Genomic DNA, 16,890 nt, shown 5'->3' with positions numbered 1-16,890 from the left:
CCTGAAAAGAAATCAATTCCAAACTCTGATGCTAAGAGGTTCTACTCCCCCTCCTCACCTCAAAAGAGGAGTTTCACTTTCACAGCAGCAAGCAGCTTTACTACAGAACAGTTGAGCTAAGCCACATCCAGGCTCCTTCCTCTCTCCTTCTTGTTCACACAGCAAATACTGTTTGTTTCCAAACACCCATCAACTCTCTCACACACTGAAAGGACGCTAGCCAGATGAATACTAATGGATGCTGGTAGGCAGAGGCAGATTTCCACCCCCCCTTATTTTACTCCCCAGTTCAGAGGAATCTGTTCCTTCTAGTGTAACACCAGTTATCGGGAAAAGAGGCAAAAATGCAGAAAAAGATTTACAGACGGGATTAGGAAAACACAAGTAAGGGAAGCTGCACACAAGTATCATCAAACTCATCCCCAAGTCAGTAGAAAGGCTGTAAAAAAGATATACATCTAACAACCCCTATGCTAATCAGTCACAAATGAGATCAATGCCTTGGACTAATAAGTATTTCTCTAGTTTTAAATTTGAACCTCAGAAATAAACAATAAACTACACAATTCTCAGTATTGTTTTATTTTCCATGCTTCAGCATGATCCGAAAAAAATCAAGTGATAAGATATAGTGAGATGAAGTCAAGGCTGAAGCCCAGCGCTCCCCTCCACCGTTTAAACCTTCCCGTGACTCCACCCAATGCCCAACCATGCTCACAACGGTCCTAGCCAAGCCACAAGCTATGTTGTTTTGCCGCCTTGCACAGGTAGCTGTGCTGTGTTTAGGAATGGCAGATTGAGGGTCCTGGGATGAGCTACAGTGGTGGTGCACCTCTCTCCCCTTCAGCCATACTTCCAAGGACTTCCAAGGGGTGATTAATGCTGATAGGAAGCCTTCTGGAGGGCACCAAGGTCGTTTCAATGCCCCATGACTAGAGAAGTGGCTGTTCTCATTGTCACCCAGGATTTTAAGAAAAGAGATATCGTTCTCCACAGCAGAGAAAATTGGTTGTTAAGAATCAGTGAGATGTACGGTGCCTATGAAGCTCTCCAGTAGCTTCTGATGTTCTGCCATGGAGAAGATGGCTATTACATCAATATACCTCAGTGTGAACCAAACACCAAAGTTCCCCTCAAGAAGACTGTGTCTGCTGCTGCCTTTTACAGCTACAGGATAATGGAGGGTGATGGTAAAGAATGCTACCTATTGCTGTTCCATTTCTGTAGCGAAGCACGAGTACGCAACTTACTAATATGATCATAAAAGCCCAGCCCAATACAATATTACTGAAAAGGGAAAACAAGATATCCAAGAAGAATCCAGCATGGTTGCATAAAGATTTATCTGATAAACTGAATGAAAAAAAGGATCTGTATAAAAAATGGAAAGAGGACACATAACTAAGGCAGAATAGCAGCATTTACCCCAAATCTGCAAAGTTGAAATCAACGTCATGCTGAGAATGAACTAAAACTTGCAACAAATATCAAAAATCATTTTAAAACATGTATAAAACAAGAAAAAACTCAAGGAAACAGTCAGTCCACTAATGGGAGATGATGGGCAGTAGAGGCACAGCAGAGCTACTTAATTCACTATTTGCATCTATCTTCAGGCAAAAGAAAAAATAGCCAAACCTACTAAATACAGAACTGCAAAAGGCAGACTAGGAATACAAATTAAAACAGGCAAGAAAATGGTAAGAGAACCCCTGTCCATTCTAGAAGAGTTCTAATCATCGGGATCAGATTGATTACATCCCAGAATTCTAAAGGAGGATCCAGCAGACATGATCTAAGAACCATTCAACCCTATCTTTCAAAGATCTTCTTGCACCAATGAACGACCAGTGGATTGGAAAAGACCGGATATAGTTCCCATCTTCAAAAAAGGGGAGAAAAATGGATCCATAAAACTACAGGCCAATTAGCCTGACATCACTACCTGGGAAGATCTTGGAAAAGATAATGAAATAAAAGAACTGCAAACACCTAGAAGCCACCAAATACATAACCAGAAGTCAACATGGGAAGTCAACATGTTATTTCATTCTTACACAAAGTGACTAAATTAACGGACCAATCTAATATATTGTATAACTGGATTTCAGTAAGGCAGTTGACAAAGTAGACCATACTTCTTGGTAAATTAGAAAATGTGGGATAGGCACATCCTTCCACACAGATGGATTCATAACTGGCTGACAAACCACACTCAAAGTGTATTCCTTAATGGGACCAAATCTATATTGAGGGAAGTAAGCAGTGGATACCCCAAGGTTCTGCTTTAATACTCTTTAATATCTTTGTAAATGCCTTCCATGAGGGAGTCCAACAGGAACACATCAAATTTGTAAATGATACCAAGTTGGCAGGAATAGCCAACACCTCAGAAGATAGGCTCAAGATAGAGAATCTCGATAGATTTCAACACTGGGCCCTACCTAACAAAATGAAATTCAATGAAGGGGAAAAAGGTTTTACACTTATGCAAGGAAAACCAAAGGAACTGGTACAGAATAGGTAACACTTGGCTCAAGTAATAAGAGGAAACTTGAAGTCTTAGTGGACAATCATTTACATATGGGCCAGCTGTGTATTGCAGTGGCAAAAAAAAGCCAATACAATAGTAGGCTGCATTAACAGAGAGATAGAATCAAGATCAGGTGAAGTACTAGTACCACTTTATAAAGAGTAAGACCACACTTAGATAATTCCAGACAGTTTGGTCACCATTTCATTAAAAAGATGTTGAGACTCTGGAAAGAAGGCAGAAAAGAGCAACAAAGAGGATTAGGGCCCCGGATGCTAAAATATAAAGAAGGGTTGCAGAAATTGGGTATGTCTGGTCTAGTGAAAGGAAGGACTAGGGGAGACATGATAGCCATCTTCCAATACTTGAGGAGTTGCCACAAAAGAGGGAGGGGCGTCAACCTATTCTCCAAAGCCCCTGAAGGCAGGACAAGGAACTGGATGGAAACTCATCAAGGAGAGAAGCAACTTCGAACTAAAGAGAAACTTCCTGGCACTAAGAACAGTGAACCAGTGGAAGGTTTTCCCTTCAGAGGTTGTGGGGGCTCCATCCCTGGTGGCTTTTAATCAGAGACAGGACAGCCATTTGTGTGAAGTGATGTTGGGTCTCCTGCTTGATCAGGGCGTCGGAATAGAAGACCTGCAAGGTCCCTCCCAGCTCTGTCACAAACCCTCCAGTGATGGGAGCCCCCACAACCTCTGGAGGGAAGCCATTCCCAAAGGATCCACCTTCACTTGGAAGAGACTTTTCCAATCTTCCCACCAGAAGGAAAATTGCAGCCATCAGTTTCGCAGCGTGCAGCCCCAGTGGGCTTAAATTCGGGGAGGGAAGGAACCTGCAGCAGCAGCAGCTGAGATGCTTCAGCCCAGTTGCTTCTCTGCTTCCAGGACTCTCCTCCCACCCGCCCTCAACTCACCTTCCAGCTTCTGCTTCGACCCTGGAAAGAGCACAAAAGCCGCTCTGCACACCACTCTCCTCCAATGAGTGATCCGGAAGAGGAAGTTCAGCTCTTCCCAAAGGCGCTTTTTTCAAAAGGCAACTGGACTGACTTTCTTCTACTCTTCTCGTCTCTTTCCAACCTTTCTAGCAACACAGTACTCGATGGTTTTAACTCCTTTAAGCTCAACCATAGGTATTAGCCTCTTTCTAGGCACAAGTGTTGCCTGTTTGAGCACCATCTCCAGATAGGAGGCAGAAAAAAACATCCTTCTCCAGTTTCTACCTAAGGCGTTTGCAACAAGTTTCCACTGATTAAATGCTATCAAGTCGTTTTTGACCGACTTTGCAGCTGAGCCTAGTGAAATAGTGAAATGTGATGTTACTTAGCCTTGTGAAGATTAACTATATGCCAAGCCCTAAACGTTCATGAAGGTTTTACAGAATTACACAATCAGCTTCCTTAGGGGTGACTCTCAGTGGAGATCAAAACCTCTCTAATACCCCAAAATTTATGACTGATTTCCTGTGGCTCCCAGGATTTTAGGGCATGGCAGCAGCATCAGGCCAGACACTCCAGGGGAACGAGCTTCACTCCTGCTGGCCAGGGCTGCATCCAAGAGCATCAACCATCAAGCTTCATTCTTGGAGGAGGAAATTTTATTATTTGCTAAATGCCAGGTGTAAATTCTGTAAATTTGCTTGCACTGAAGTTTCCCATTAGGTCACACAGAGAAACATATGCAGCAGGGCTTAGAAATGGAGCCTAAGAAAGAAGGCCTGATTGCCTATACATGGCAGAAGAAATTTCCCCCCTTCCCTAATGTCTATTTATCTTTTTATTCTACAGAGGGTTGTTTTTATATATTCTGGTATTTCTCTCATGTTAATTATAATGTGTGTTAGAGAAACTCAACGTTCAGTTTCCTCTTTCTGCATCCTGAAAATCTTCTGGATTTTTAGGCCAAAATTTCCTAGCCAGCATCTCCTTTGCACAAAATATTTGTGAGTCATAAGCAGAGTTTCTGAGTGGCCTCAATAAGTTGCTGAAGTTTCTAAAAATATATATGGTAAAAAAATATGCACAGAGGTTGTAGCTCAAGAAGAAAAAGCATTGTGGTTTTGAGTCCTGGGTTCTGAGATTCCTTAACAACCCCTGCTGTGATCTTGTCTTCTTGGAGGTGCCTGGTTGCTACCCTGGTGGTAGCAGCACCAAGATGCCTCTTCTTTGTTGCAAATTTGTTACATCTTTAAATCCCCTAACTTTAACCTTAAACTGCCTACTATTGACCTCACTCCATTCCTGAGGGTTCTGTAAGGGGCGTGCATAAGCGCACCATTGTGCCCATCATCCCTGTCCTACTGTCCCCATTTATTCATACCCATTTCATTCATACTCATGTTTATTCTTATATCTATATATAGTAATGTTAATGTATTCTATTATGTATCAATATACATACTATTCCCTATTTCTACTTTCTACCTATTTTCTAATCTTTAATGAAGCAACTTCTATCTTAAGTATTCTATATCTATCCATCATCTCTTGCTCTTTTTGTATTTCAGTATTTCATTTTCTCGAAAAATGAAATCTTCTAGGAAATATTAAAAAGGCAGAATATTATACCTCTCTTCATGGGAAAAGGAGAAACATGATCTTGGAAAGCAGTCCCCCAGCTTTGTTAACAGCCCCAGAAAGACTGTACCACCTTATTTATAACACAAAAGATCTTCACCCACAGGACATAATAGGATTAGCCCTCTACCCATCTAGCAACAGAACTCACCACATGCAACCTGAGGAGATCGCATCACCCAGCAAGGCTCAACCAAGCCTGGGACTCAAGACAACCAATCAGAATACATTTCATACAGAAGAACAGGAAGCTCTAAGGCGGGGGCCAAGATAGGGTATTAATCTTTCTTTCTCTCTCTCTCTCACCTATGTGCTAATTTTGCCACGGACTTCAAACCATATGTTCCTGTCCACCATTAAACCATTTTTCCAAGCAGTGTCCATGATTCTAGTGTTTTTCCCACTTGGAACTGAATCCAGATGGACATTTCTTTCAACAATTTGGCGACCAGATGGGACTCCAAACTAACCTGACCAATGGACCTGGCCTGGGTAAGCCTCCCTTGCTGGCACAGACCCATTGAGTTGGTGGATGGATTTTTCCCAGACCTTGGCCATTTGGAACAAAGGTTTTAAAGGGGTTTTGAATGTTGAGTTCAAAGGCTGCTTGGAAAGGTGAGTACCTTTCTGTACTTTCTGGATTACTGTAACGCGCTCTACATGGGGCTGCCCTTGAAGAGTGTTCGAAGACTTCAGCTGGTCCAGAACGCAGCCGCGCGAGCCATTGTGGGTGCACCCAGGTACACCCACGTCACACCTATCCTCCGCGAGCTGCACTGGCTACCCATTAGTCTCCGGACCCGCTTCAAGGTGCTGGTCGTTACCTATAAAGCCCTACATGGCATCAGACCTGGGTACCTGAGAGACCGCCTCCTGCCGATTACCTCCCATAGACCGATTAGATCTCACAGGTTAGGTCTTCTCCGGATTCCATCTGCCAGCCAATGTCAGCTGGCGACTCCCCGGGGGAGAGCCTTCTCTGTCGCAGCTCCAGCCCTCTGGAACGACCTCCCCGTGGAGATCCGGACCCTTACTAGCCTTCCGGCCTTCCGCAAAGCCGTTAAGTCCTGGCTGCTCCAGCAGGCCGGGAGGCTTTCGAAATATCCAGCCCCACGGAAACTGTGACTGTTGTGTATTTTAAAGTGTTGTTTTGTTTATTTATCCCCTTCCCTTGTTTATTGTAAGCCGCCCGGAGTCCTTCGGAAGTGGGCGGCATACAAGACCAATAAACATCAACATCAACACCTCTAAATTTTAACTTTAAAAGCCCAGGAAGTGAAAGAGAGTATGTCTCTGTGTGTGAATGCACTTGAGAAAAAATCCCTTCTCTGGATCTTGCTTCCTCTGTGCATTTCCTAACCGCAGAAAGACCAACAGAGTCTTGAGAGCATGGGGGATTTGCCAGAGCACAGGACCTTCTGTAGGTAAAAGGGAGAGAGTGCGTGGGAAGGGGTTGAAAGGCAAATGAGAGGTTCACTCTTGGGTGACTGGCTGAGCACCACTGAGCAGATCCCTATTCTGGAAAGGAGGTACCCCTACTCTGAGTAATTTTGCAGACAGAATCCTCCCAGGCCATTTGCCTGAAAAACTGAGGGCTGACCACAGGTTAGAAGGTACATTCGCCTGTTGGGGGTGGTGTATTCCATGGTTGCAAGAGACCCAAGTAAAAGAAAAGAGTGGAGCCTTGGAGTCTTGTCGCGGACAGTGGGAAGAGCAGACCAGGAAATGGGAAGTTCAGAATCTAGGATGCCACTGAAATCTCCTCAAGGGAGACTGATGGAGACCTGGGTTTGGAACAAATTACCTGTCCGGACAGGAATGAAGAATACGCACGTGGGCCAAGGTATGTGAGAAATGGACTCTGCTCAGGGATGAAGCAAGAAAAACCAATTTGGCTAAATAAAAATACAATAAAAGGGAAATAGGAACGTTGGGGGTTTTGGTTTTTTTGTTGATTGTTTCTCTCCCTGTTTTCCATGCAATCACGTGATACATTTGTTAAGATCTGTGCCTTCCCTAATTTAACTGAGATTTATTGTGGGAATGACCAGTGTCATGTGTGTGAGCCTGAGAGTTTTGTTTTTCCGCTCATTTTCTCTGTTTTTGTTTGTGTGTATGTGTCTGTGTTTGTGTGTGTATGTGTCAAAGTCTTTGTGTTCCTTTGAGGTAAATGTAACTGTTAAATGTCTCTGATCCCGAGAACAAATGAAATAATTAAATTGTTACGAATAATGTTGAATTAAGCAATGAAAATGCCATCACACTGAGCTTGCCTGTCCAGCAGAACAGGATGAAGTTACCTTCACTCTCTGTACTTTTAAGAACAGCTCCAGTTTATGAGAGAACCTTTTAAGTTCTTTTACAAGAAAAATGTTATTCTTGCTTTTTCATTGTGTTTAAATGATTTCATCTGTCCATCCTTTTTCTGAAGCATGTGAATCCAGTTTTTTCTCCCTCATCTGTTGTGTCTCCATATTGTTGAATCTTCTTTATCTGTTTAATAACTGCAGTTACCGATGTGTTGTTTTTTCCTCAAACCTTGACTGCAAGCTACCTACCCACCCCACTCTACCTCCCTATCTCATCCTTCAACAATGCCTTTCCTGGTAGGAATACCAGCATCCATCACATATGATAATATGTTCCTGGCAATTGGTGACATTTCCAACATTTAGCTGATTTATCCTTAAACATTTTTGCTAATCTTTCAGGTGTCATGTGCCATCTATAAAACATTTTATATAAATTCTCTTTATATGCTGTCACCATTGTCAAATTATAATTCCTTTCCCATAGTTGTTGCCATTTTTCCAGTTCTATTGTATATCCAAAGTTTTTTGCCCATCCTATTAATTTTTCTTTAACCTCTTCTTCTTCGAAATTTATTCTAAGTAGATAACTCTACAATTTTTTAATCATTTTTTCATCTGTTCCCATGAGTATCCTATCTAATTCTGAGTTTTCCATATTAAAACCATACTCTTTAACATCTTTCTCATATCTTGTTTATATTTGCATTTGTTTAAACCATCCTATATCAATCCCTTGTTCTTCTAATTCTTCCTTCTGTTTTAATTCTGTGCTGTTCATATATCTTTGTACCTAATAACCTTTTTCATACTACTAATATTTGGATGAACAGTGATAAAAAAGATAAAAGGAACAGCCAGCCAGCAGTTTCTTACTAATTGGTTTCACTTCTCTGAAGAGCTTACAAGACTTTTTTTCCTACCAACTTTTAAAAGTTTTAAAAGACCCCTTGTTAATATAGAGACATTCCAAACAGAGATGAATATGCTGAACTGTTTTGTTACAATGCTAATCTTTTGAAACCTGCTTTGTTACAATGCTCTTTTCTGAAACTTTTTGAAAAACTTCTAAGAACAAATAAAGGGGGGACCTAATACTTTTTTTCCTCGTAAACTACACAGCGGGCCAGTAGAGTTTGAATAATTGTTTGAAAAAAGATATAATGGCATCAAAATTAAATCTGGGGAAATCTCTTCCTAAGAGTACATCTCACATACTTGGCACAAAGTTGCAGCTTTCACCCTCTAGGCCCCCTACTGGAGATTTGCTAACGAAAGAACTTTTTTTTGAAACTTTCAGAGAGGAGATAAAGAAACTTAAAGCAGACTTATATGATAAGCTTGATACTAGGACTGCCAAAACAAATGATGATATGCTGGGACTTGTAACTGTATTGACAGCATATGTTTCTGGAATGGAAGATAAGCTAGAGGTTCTTGATGAAGCCAACACTAATTTGACTTCCAAAACTGAAGTGGTGCAACAAAAAGTTGAAAACGCTGAAAAACAAATTCTTATGATACAGTACAGACAGATGGAGCTTGCATTAAGAATCAGGGGGCTGCGCGAAGACAAACAGGAGAACTTGAAGCAGATTTTTTCAGAGGCTTTTGACCGTCTGGTGGAAAGACCGGGGTCCAACTTTGACTGGCAGATCGAAAAAATTTATCGCGTTAATTCTTGGGTGGCAAAACAGAAGCAACTCCCCCGAGATGTAATTATATATTTTGCTACAAGAGAGCTCAGAAATATGATACTACAAGAATCCTATAATACCAGGCTTCAAATTGGCGGACAGGACTTGATTGTCTTGAAAGAAATACCACCCCAAATGCTAAGAGCCAGGAGAGATTATGCTTTTCTAGTGGAAGAACTCAGAAACCGTCAGATACAGTATAGATGGGATGTGCCATTTGGTATTATAATTACATTTGATAAGCAAAAATATCGTCTCAATTCTGTATGGGAAGCTCGAGATTTCTATCACAAGATCCTGAAGGTGGGACACCCTGAATTATCTGGATCTGGAGAGAGACCACAAGAAGGACAAGATAAACAGCAAACCACACAACTACAAGACAAAAAGCACCATTCCCTCCTTCCGGAAGGGCAAGGGGTCAGGGAACAAAGATCTAGCCGTATGACTACCAGACAAATGGAAACACAAGCTACAATGCAACAACCTCAATAATCACCGGCCATTGATCAAGGAGTTGTGGACTGAACTCTCCACAGAAGAGAAAGAAAATATTTCACTATCTCAAACAGTTCAAGAACGATATAATTTGTCTGCAAGAAACTCATATCAAATCAACTGATCAAAAATATTTGTTTAACCCCAAACTTGGTCAATATTTTGTGACCTCTGCTACGGAAAAGAAAAATGGTATAGTTGTATACTTAAGAAAAGACATTAAGGCTGAACTAATTGAAGCAGATCCCTTTGGAAGATATATCGCATTAGACTTAATTCTAGAAGGGAAAAAGACATGATGGACGACCTCAAATTGAGAAATGTTTGGCGAGAAAGAAATGCAGAGGAATATGACTTCACCCTTTTTTCTGATGGACATCAATCTCTTTCAAGGATTGATTTTATACTAATCATTAATGATTTATTTCCTAGGGTGAAGAAGACAAAGATTGCGGCGAGGGTCCTTTTGGATCATAACCCAGTCTGGATGGAATTGGGAAGGGTAGTGCAGGCAAGAAGGTCTTGGAGGTTGAATGAGAGCTTATTTAGATATGAAAAGTATATTAATGATTGTAAAAAATTGCTATTTGAATACTTTGTTCTGAATATGAATAAGGGTACATTCATGGAATTTGTAGGGGATGCAAGCAAAGTGTATATGAGAAGAGTACTGATGAATATAAACAAAATACATAGACATAAACAAGGGCAAAAACGAAAAGAATTGGAAGAGGAAATTAAAAGAAAAATTTGAAATGTATCCAAATTGGGTTATAGAGGGAAGGAGGTGTTTCAACAGGAGGAGATTTAAAAGGCATTCCGGGAATTTTTTCACAGAATTGTACAAAGGGGACAAAATTAAGGGTTTAGATATAGACAAATACTTAGATAAAGAGAAAATACCCCTAGTTAGAGAAGAGTATAGGCAAAAGTTGAACCAACCAATAACCTCTGGGGAAATCCTGCAGGTAATCAAACAACTAAGATTAGGAATAATGTAAACTGCTTAAAGTTTGTGTAACAGCAAGGAGCTGAGTTCAACATAGAGATCTTATTGACTTTTTCCCCCCCTTTTTTTAATTTCCTTGGTTTTAATATATTTTAGACTGTGTTTGATAAAAAGCTATACCGTGTACGGGCTCTGGGAAGTCGGGGGGGGGGGTAAGGGAGGTGGGGTCCTAGGGGGGGAGGGGGGAAATATAGTATGTGCTAGATTTTAAAGTAATATGATTGCACTTGTATACTGTTGCTTTTTTAATTCTAGTGTAAAAATAGGAAGCTGAATATATTGATAGATAGTAGACATACACCGAAGGGAGGAGCAGAGGGAAAGAAGAAAGAGGGGTAGAGAGGGTGGGAGAGAGGATTGGAGGGAGGGTGAGATGGAAGGGAGGGAGTGTTTTGGGAGAGAGGAGTGATAGAGGGGGAGGGGAAGTAGGGTAGAGGGGAATGTTGGAGGGAAGAAAGGAAATTTGGAGGGGGGTGAAAGAAAGGGTGTATGGAGATTGAAGTGGTATATTGGGTTTGTATTTTGGGGGGTATTGTTGACAAGAATGGCTGTGTTTATTGTTCAATGTTATATGGCCCCGGTTATGCACAGTATATATGTGACTGTATGAAATGAAAATGAAAATAAAACATATTTACACGAAGAGATTTCAAAAAGAGTTACAGAAATCTCCACAAAAAAAGGACATTAAAATAAAAATGGACATAATCAAACATAAAATGGGGTTAATGGAAAAGGAGGAATTAGCACAACAAATTAGAGGTGCTAAACAGAATTACTTTGGAAATGCAAATAAACCAGGCAGGTGGTTAGCATATAAATTGAAAAAAGAGAGAGAATCAGTGAAAATAATGCAATTAATAGATGATCAAGGGCAAATTTGTTACAGAAATGAAGAGAGGAAAAAAATTATACAAGATTACTATGGAAAATTGTATGAACAAGAGAATATAGAAGAGGGAGGAGCCAAACAATATTTGCAGAAAGTGAATCTAGCCCAGATACCTAAAGAAATTGAAATGATGCTAGAAGGCAATATAACGATGATGGAGTTAACTGAAGCACTTAAAAAACAAAACAGTGCAAAGGCTCCTGGTCTGGATGGACTGCCAGTGGAATTTTATAAGACGTTGCAGGAATCGTTATGTCTTCTGTTATTAGACGTTATGAATGAGGTTATGTCAAAGATGAGGGTACTCAAATCGTGTTCAGAAGCATATATTACACTTGTGCTAAAAGAGGAGGCCGACCCACTTCAAATTAAGAATTATAGACCTATTTCTCTGCTAAACTCAGACTATAAAATATTTGCTTGAATATTGGAAGAACGAGTCAAAAAATATTTAAACAATTTTATTTCCCCTGATCAAAATGGGTTTCTACCAGAGAGACAAATCAAAGATAATATGAGAATAATTCTGGACATTTTGGAATATTATGAGGCACATCTTGAAAAACAAATAGCTTTGATGTTCTTAGATGCACAGAAAGCCTTTGACAATGTGAACTGGTGATTTATGTTGTTACAGCTGGAACAGATGGGCTTTGGTAAGAAATTCACCCAAGCTATACAAACTATATACCACAAACAAACAGCAAAGATAATGATAAATGGAGAACTGACAGACTCTATTGAACTAAAGAAAGGGACGCGACAAAGTTGTCCACTATCTGTTGTTCGTCTTAAGATTAGAAGTCCTAAATAGAAACATTAGAGAAGAAAAAGACATAAAAGAAATGAAAATTAAAAAGAAATTGCAGGCATTTGCAGATGACCTGGTCTTCATCTTAGAGGACCCACTAGAAACCGCATCTAAATTGATAGAAAAAATAGAGGAATATGGAAAGATAGCAGGTTTAAAAATAAAGACAAAACGAAGATTTTGACAAACAACATGTTATTAAGACAAAAGGAAGAATTTGGGGAAACTTTGAAGATCCAAGTCATGAATAAGGTCAAGTATTTGGGGATATATTTGACAGCAAGATGCAGTTCACTTAAAAGAGAACAATTACCATAAACTCAAAGAACAGATTGCAACAGATTTGGCAAAATGGGAAAATTTACAACTATCAATAATAGAGAGAATATCAACAATCAAGATGAATATGCTACTCTGGATTTTATATTTGTTCCAGACAATTCCAATTAGATTAGGGAAATATTATTTTGAAGATTTAACAAAATAGTGTTGAAATATATTTGACAGGGAAAGAAAGCGAGAATAAAATTAAAATTGTTACAAGATGCTAGAATAAGGAGGATTTGGTCTACCTAACTGGGAGTTATATTATCAGGCAACAAGTTTGATGTGAGTTAAGGAATGGATAACATTAAGAAATTCTAGATTATTGAGTGTAGAAGGACATGATTTGCTGTTGGGATGGCACACTTTCTTACAGTACAAGGGAACTAAAACGCAGGGGTATTTTAGAAGACATTACATACGTGAGGCTTTGCTATTAAATTGGGAGAAGATTAAAAGGCAGCATTATCTAAAAATTCCAGTCTGGTTATCAACTATTGAAGCATTTTCATATCCAATAACATACAAAAAGGAACAAACAGTTAGATATGGTGAAATATTGAACGCAAAATATTGAACTTAAATCTATGCAAGAACTGGAACAACAAGGTATAAAGATGAACTGGGTTTCATATGTGCAAATACATTCTAGATATGATAAAGATCTTAAAATGGAAGGTTTCCATGATAAAATGACTGAGTTGGATAAAATTTTGATAGGTACTGATGAAAAGGTGATTAAAAAACTGTATGGATACTTATTAGAGGTTGTTAGAAGAAAAACAATTTAAAGAATCTATTATTGCATGGGGGGGAATTTGGATGTGGGATTGACTTAGAGAATTGGCAGAAATTGTGGTCTCAAAATTATAAAATGACTATGTCAACAGCATGTAAAGAAAATTTATATAAGATATTTTACAGGTGGCACCTATCCCCGACGAGAATAGCAAGAATGTTCAAGAATAAATCGGAAAAGTGTTGGAAATGGAATCAGATACCGGGTTCATATTACCATATATGGTGGACGTGCATAGAAGCTAAAAGATATTAGGCTAAAATCCACACTTGGTTGGAAAAAATGATACAAAAACATATAGATTTTAAACCAGAGATCTATTTATTAGGAATCATAGTGGAAACATACAACAGAGAATTGAAATATTTGACTGTAAATGTGTTAACAGCAGCTAGAATTGTATTTGCTAAAAATTGGAAAAATGAATAAATACCAACGCAGGAGGAACTTATTCACAAAAAAATGGAATGTGCTGAAATGAGTAAATTGACATTTGAAATGAGAGAACAGGAAAATAAACAATTTTACGAGATACGGGATCTTTTTAAAAAGTGGTTAGATTAAAAAAAACATGAAATGAAAGATGTTAGAGAATGTTATAAATACAAGAATAATAGAATGATACAGAATATAACATAAAGATATATTATTTTGGGATAGATTTAAAATGATGTAATGAATTCTTATAATATAAATGAATCCAATACCTAGAATATCTCATTTAAAATGAAGGAATAATGGTGATAGTCAAATAAATGAAGTACAATGATAATAATGTATACAAATATATTTGATTTGATAATATGTGATTTCATATAAATTGTAAGTGATGGCTATGGAAAGGATGCACAAAAACCTTGTAACCAACCGACACACTGTATGTAATTGAAGATGGCTTTATGTTGTATGTTTTGTTTGTCTATGTCTGTCTAAAAATAAAAACTTTCTTTTAAAAAAGAGAGGGAGCTAGAGTGATAGAAACAAGAACAATAAGGCCCCCAAAAGGAGAGTTTTCAACCCAGGAAGGTCTAGCAGCCAGGGCAGAAATTCTGTAAAATAGAAAAGAAATGTATAGTGTGCAATTTTCTGTGCCAATTCTTTTAGATAGGTCATTTTCTATGAGCTTTCAGTCAGGTTTGAAGCAAGCACATTTCCCAAAATTGTTTGCAGTCATGATTGTGCCTTAGTAGATAATCAAAGGCTGCTCATTTCCAATGATTGCTTCCTGAAGCTGCCTTAGTTTATTGCATCCAGGATTTGTGAGGCCAAATTTAGATTAACCAGTGTACAAGCCAGATAATGAATATTTTTGAAGTTGCACACAAGGAGCCCTGGAACTCCTACTAATGCACTGGAAAACCAGTGCAACATATTCTGCTTCAATGGGCAACTGGGCACCATCATTTGTGAGTCACAATCAGAAGTTGGGTTTGGAAGTCTCTTTAAAAAAACTAACCAAGGGAAGCTTTATGTCAGGAGTCCTCAAGCTACAGCTTGCGGGCTGGATATGGCCCGCCAACACAATGTATCAAGCCTGCAGTGGTAGGATTGACCCCTGCCCTCGACTTACAGCTACTCCTTGTATGGCTGGCTTTTCCTGCCAGCCTTACCATCCCTCCTCCAGCCATTGGCCTTATATATACCTTGCAGAATCCAGCAGCTGAGCTGTGTATTTGTTCATCGCTGTTCACAAAGGTAAGGACGAAGGGCACGGGCCGAAGGGTGGGTGGGGGAGGGCGAGCTGGCAGATGGGTGAGACTGGTGGTGGGTTTACTGACAGGTAGTGGGGGAGCATGTGGGAGACCGTGGCATCGGAGCCCTTCTGGGGTGTTTCCTGAAACCGGTCTTGCCTGCGAGGGGAGCACGTGGGGATCACACACCACTTCCAGAGCAGTTTGGGCAGGGGCCAGAGAGCTTGGCGAGGATGACTCGCCTGAAAAGACTATGGAAGAGCCTTGCAGCTTTTATCTGCCATATGGCCTCTGGATAAGGCTCCTCCTCCTCTTCCCTTCCCCTTTCCACAGTGTCCTGTCTAAACACTCAGGCCGGGCAGCAATTCCAAGGAGGTTCCTGACCGAGGAAGCTCAGACTGTAGCTCGTGGCTTGCCCACTGCATAAACTGCTCCCCTCTGTTTCAAAACAGCCACCCAGCACTTCTCTCGGGTGCCTAGCAATAGCAATAGCAGTTAGACTTATATACCGCTTCATAGGGCTTTCAGCCCTCTCTAAGCGGTTTACAGAGTCAGCATATCGCCCCCCCCAGTCTGGGTCCTCATTTCACCCACCTCGGAAGGATGGAAGGCTGTGTCAACCTTGAGCCAGTGAGATTAGAACCGCTGAACTGCAGATAACAGTCAGCTGAAATGGCCTGCAGTACTGCACCCTAACCACTGTGCCACCTCGGCTCTTGCCCACCTAGGCCCAACAAGCAGCTTTTCTGAGAACCCGGGGGAAGCAGACGCGCCGGTGGAGGAACAAGCTTCGATTGCTTGTCGGTGCAGCTCCAGGCAGAAGGGCTTACTTTGGCCCTGAGCTGGAGCAGCAAGGAGGCAATGGCAACAGCATGAAGGGAAGCCCCATGACTGGACACGCAGCCACCAGAGCCTGGAAAAAAATCAGCATGTTTGGCACTACTGGCAGGATGGGCCTGGCCACCCTGACGAAAGCCCTGGAGGTGGGTGGGGCAGCCTGGTGGTCATTGGCAGGGGACAAAACATGCGGGTGACCCATGAAGGGGCTGTGAAAGGAAGTGCTCAGGATGAGGCTGCTTCCCCGGAGAAAGCGGTGCAGCTACTGATAATGGCAGGGCGTGTACCAAAAGAGCAGCTCCTCGCATTGTGGCTGCTGCAATAAGTATGAGAAGCCCAGCCAATGTTTTGAGCACGGTTAACATCTCCAGCCCAATGAGCTTAGGCCTCCCTGTTCCCATAACCAGCCTTTGCTTTGTGGAAAGCATGCCTTTCCTTCCCCAGACATTGCCAACCTCTGCCCTCATTAAAAGCAACAACCGTAGAGCAAAATCTTCACGCATAAAAAGAATATTGAATTGCTGTGCCAACGACTCCCAAATACCACTCCTTTCCCCTAAGTTAGGACATTCAAAAGGCCTCCCGCTTGTGTGAACCATCGGGTTTTCAGCTTTTCCATGAACAACTGGGAAGCCATTCTGACTAAAGCTTTTGCTGCATTGGGAACACTGATATGGCTTTTCTCCAGTGTGGATCGTCTCGAGCATAATTCTACAATCTTTGTTTTTGCTACAATAGACAGATTTGTGGATCTTTTCCACCACTGACATTATTGCATTCTCAAGGACATAAAAAATACTCTCAATTCCTTGTTGGATGGAGCATAGTCACCATTCCCGAACTTCTGGGTTTCCTGTAGGGCCATTTTTCGCTCTCCGGAGGCTTCAGGGAAGCTCCTGAAGCCTCTGGGCAGAT

At 40.7% G+C, this 16,890-nt stretch overlaps 1 protein-coding gene across 1 annotated transcript in view; it reads right to left on the bottom strand.

Moving 5' to 3' along the window:
* LOC116502442 (zinc finger protein 572-like) overlaps positions 1-16,890 on the bottom strand; it is a 140,942-nt gene that overhangs the window by 17,251 nt on the left and 106,801 nt on the right. The window lies entirely within an intron of this gene.

The sequence above is a fragment of the Thamnophis elegans genome, chromosome 2 (assembly GCF_009769535.1).
Source record: "Thamnophis elegans isolate rThaEle1 chromosome 2, rThaEle1.pri, whole genome shotgun sequence".
Classification (NCBI taxonomy): Eukaryota; Metazoa; Chordata; class Lepidosauria; order Squamata; family Colubridae; genus Thamnophis; species Thamnophis elegans.
The sequence above is the reverse complement of the archived record's forward strand: the minus strand, read 5'-3'. Positions and strand labels throughout refer to the sequence as shown.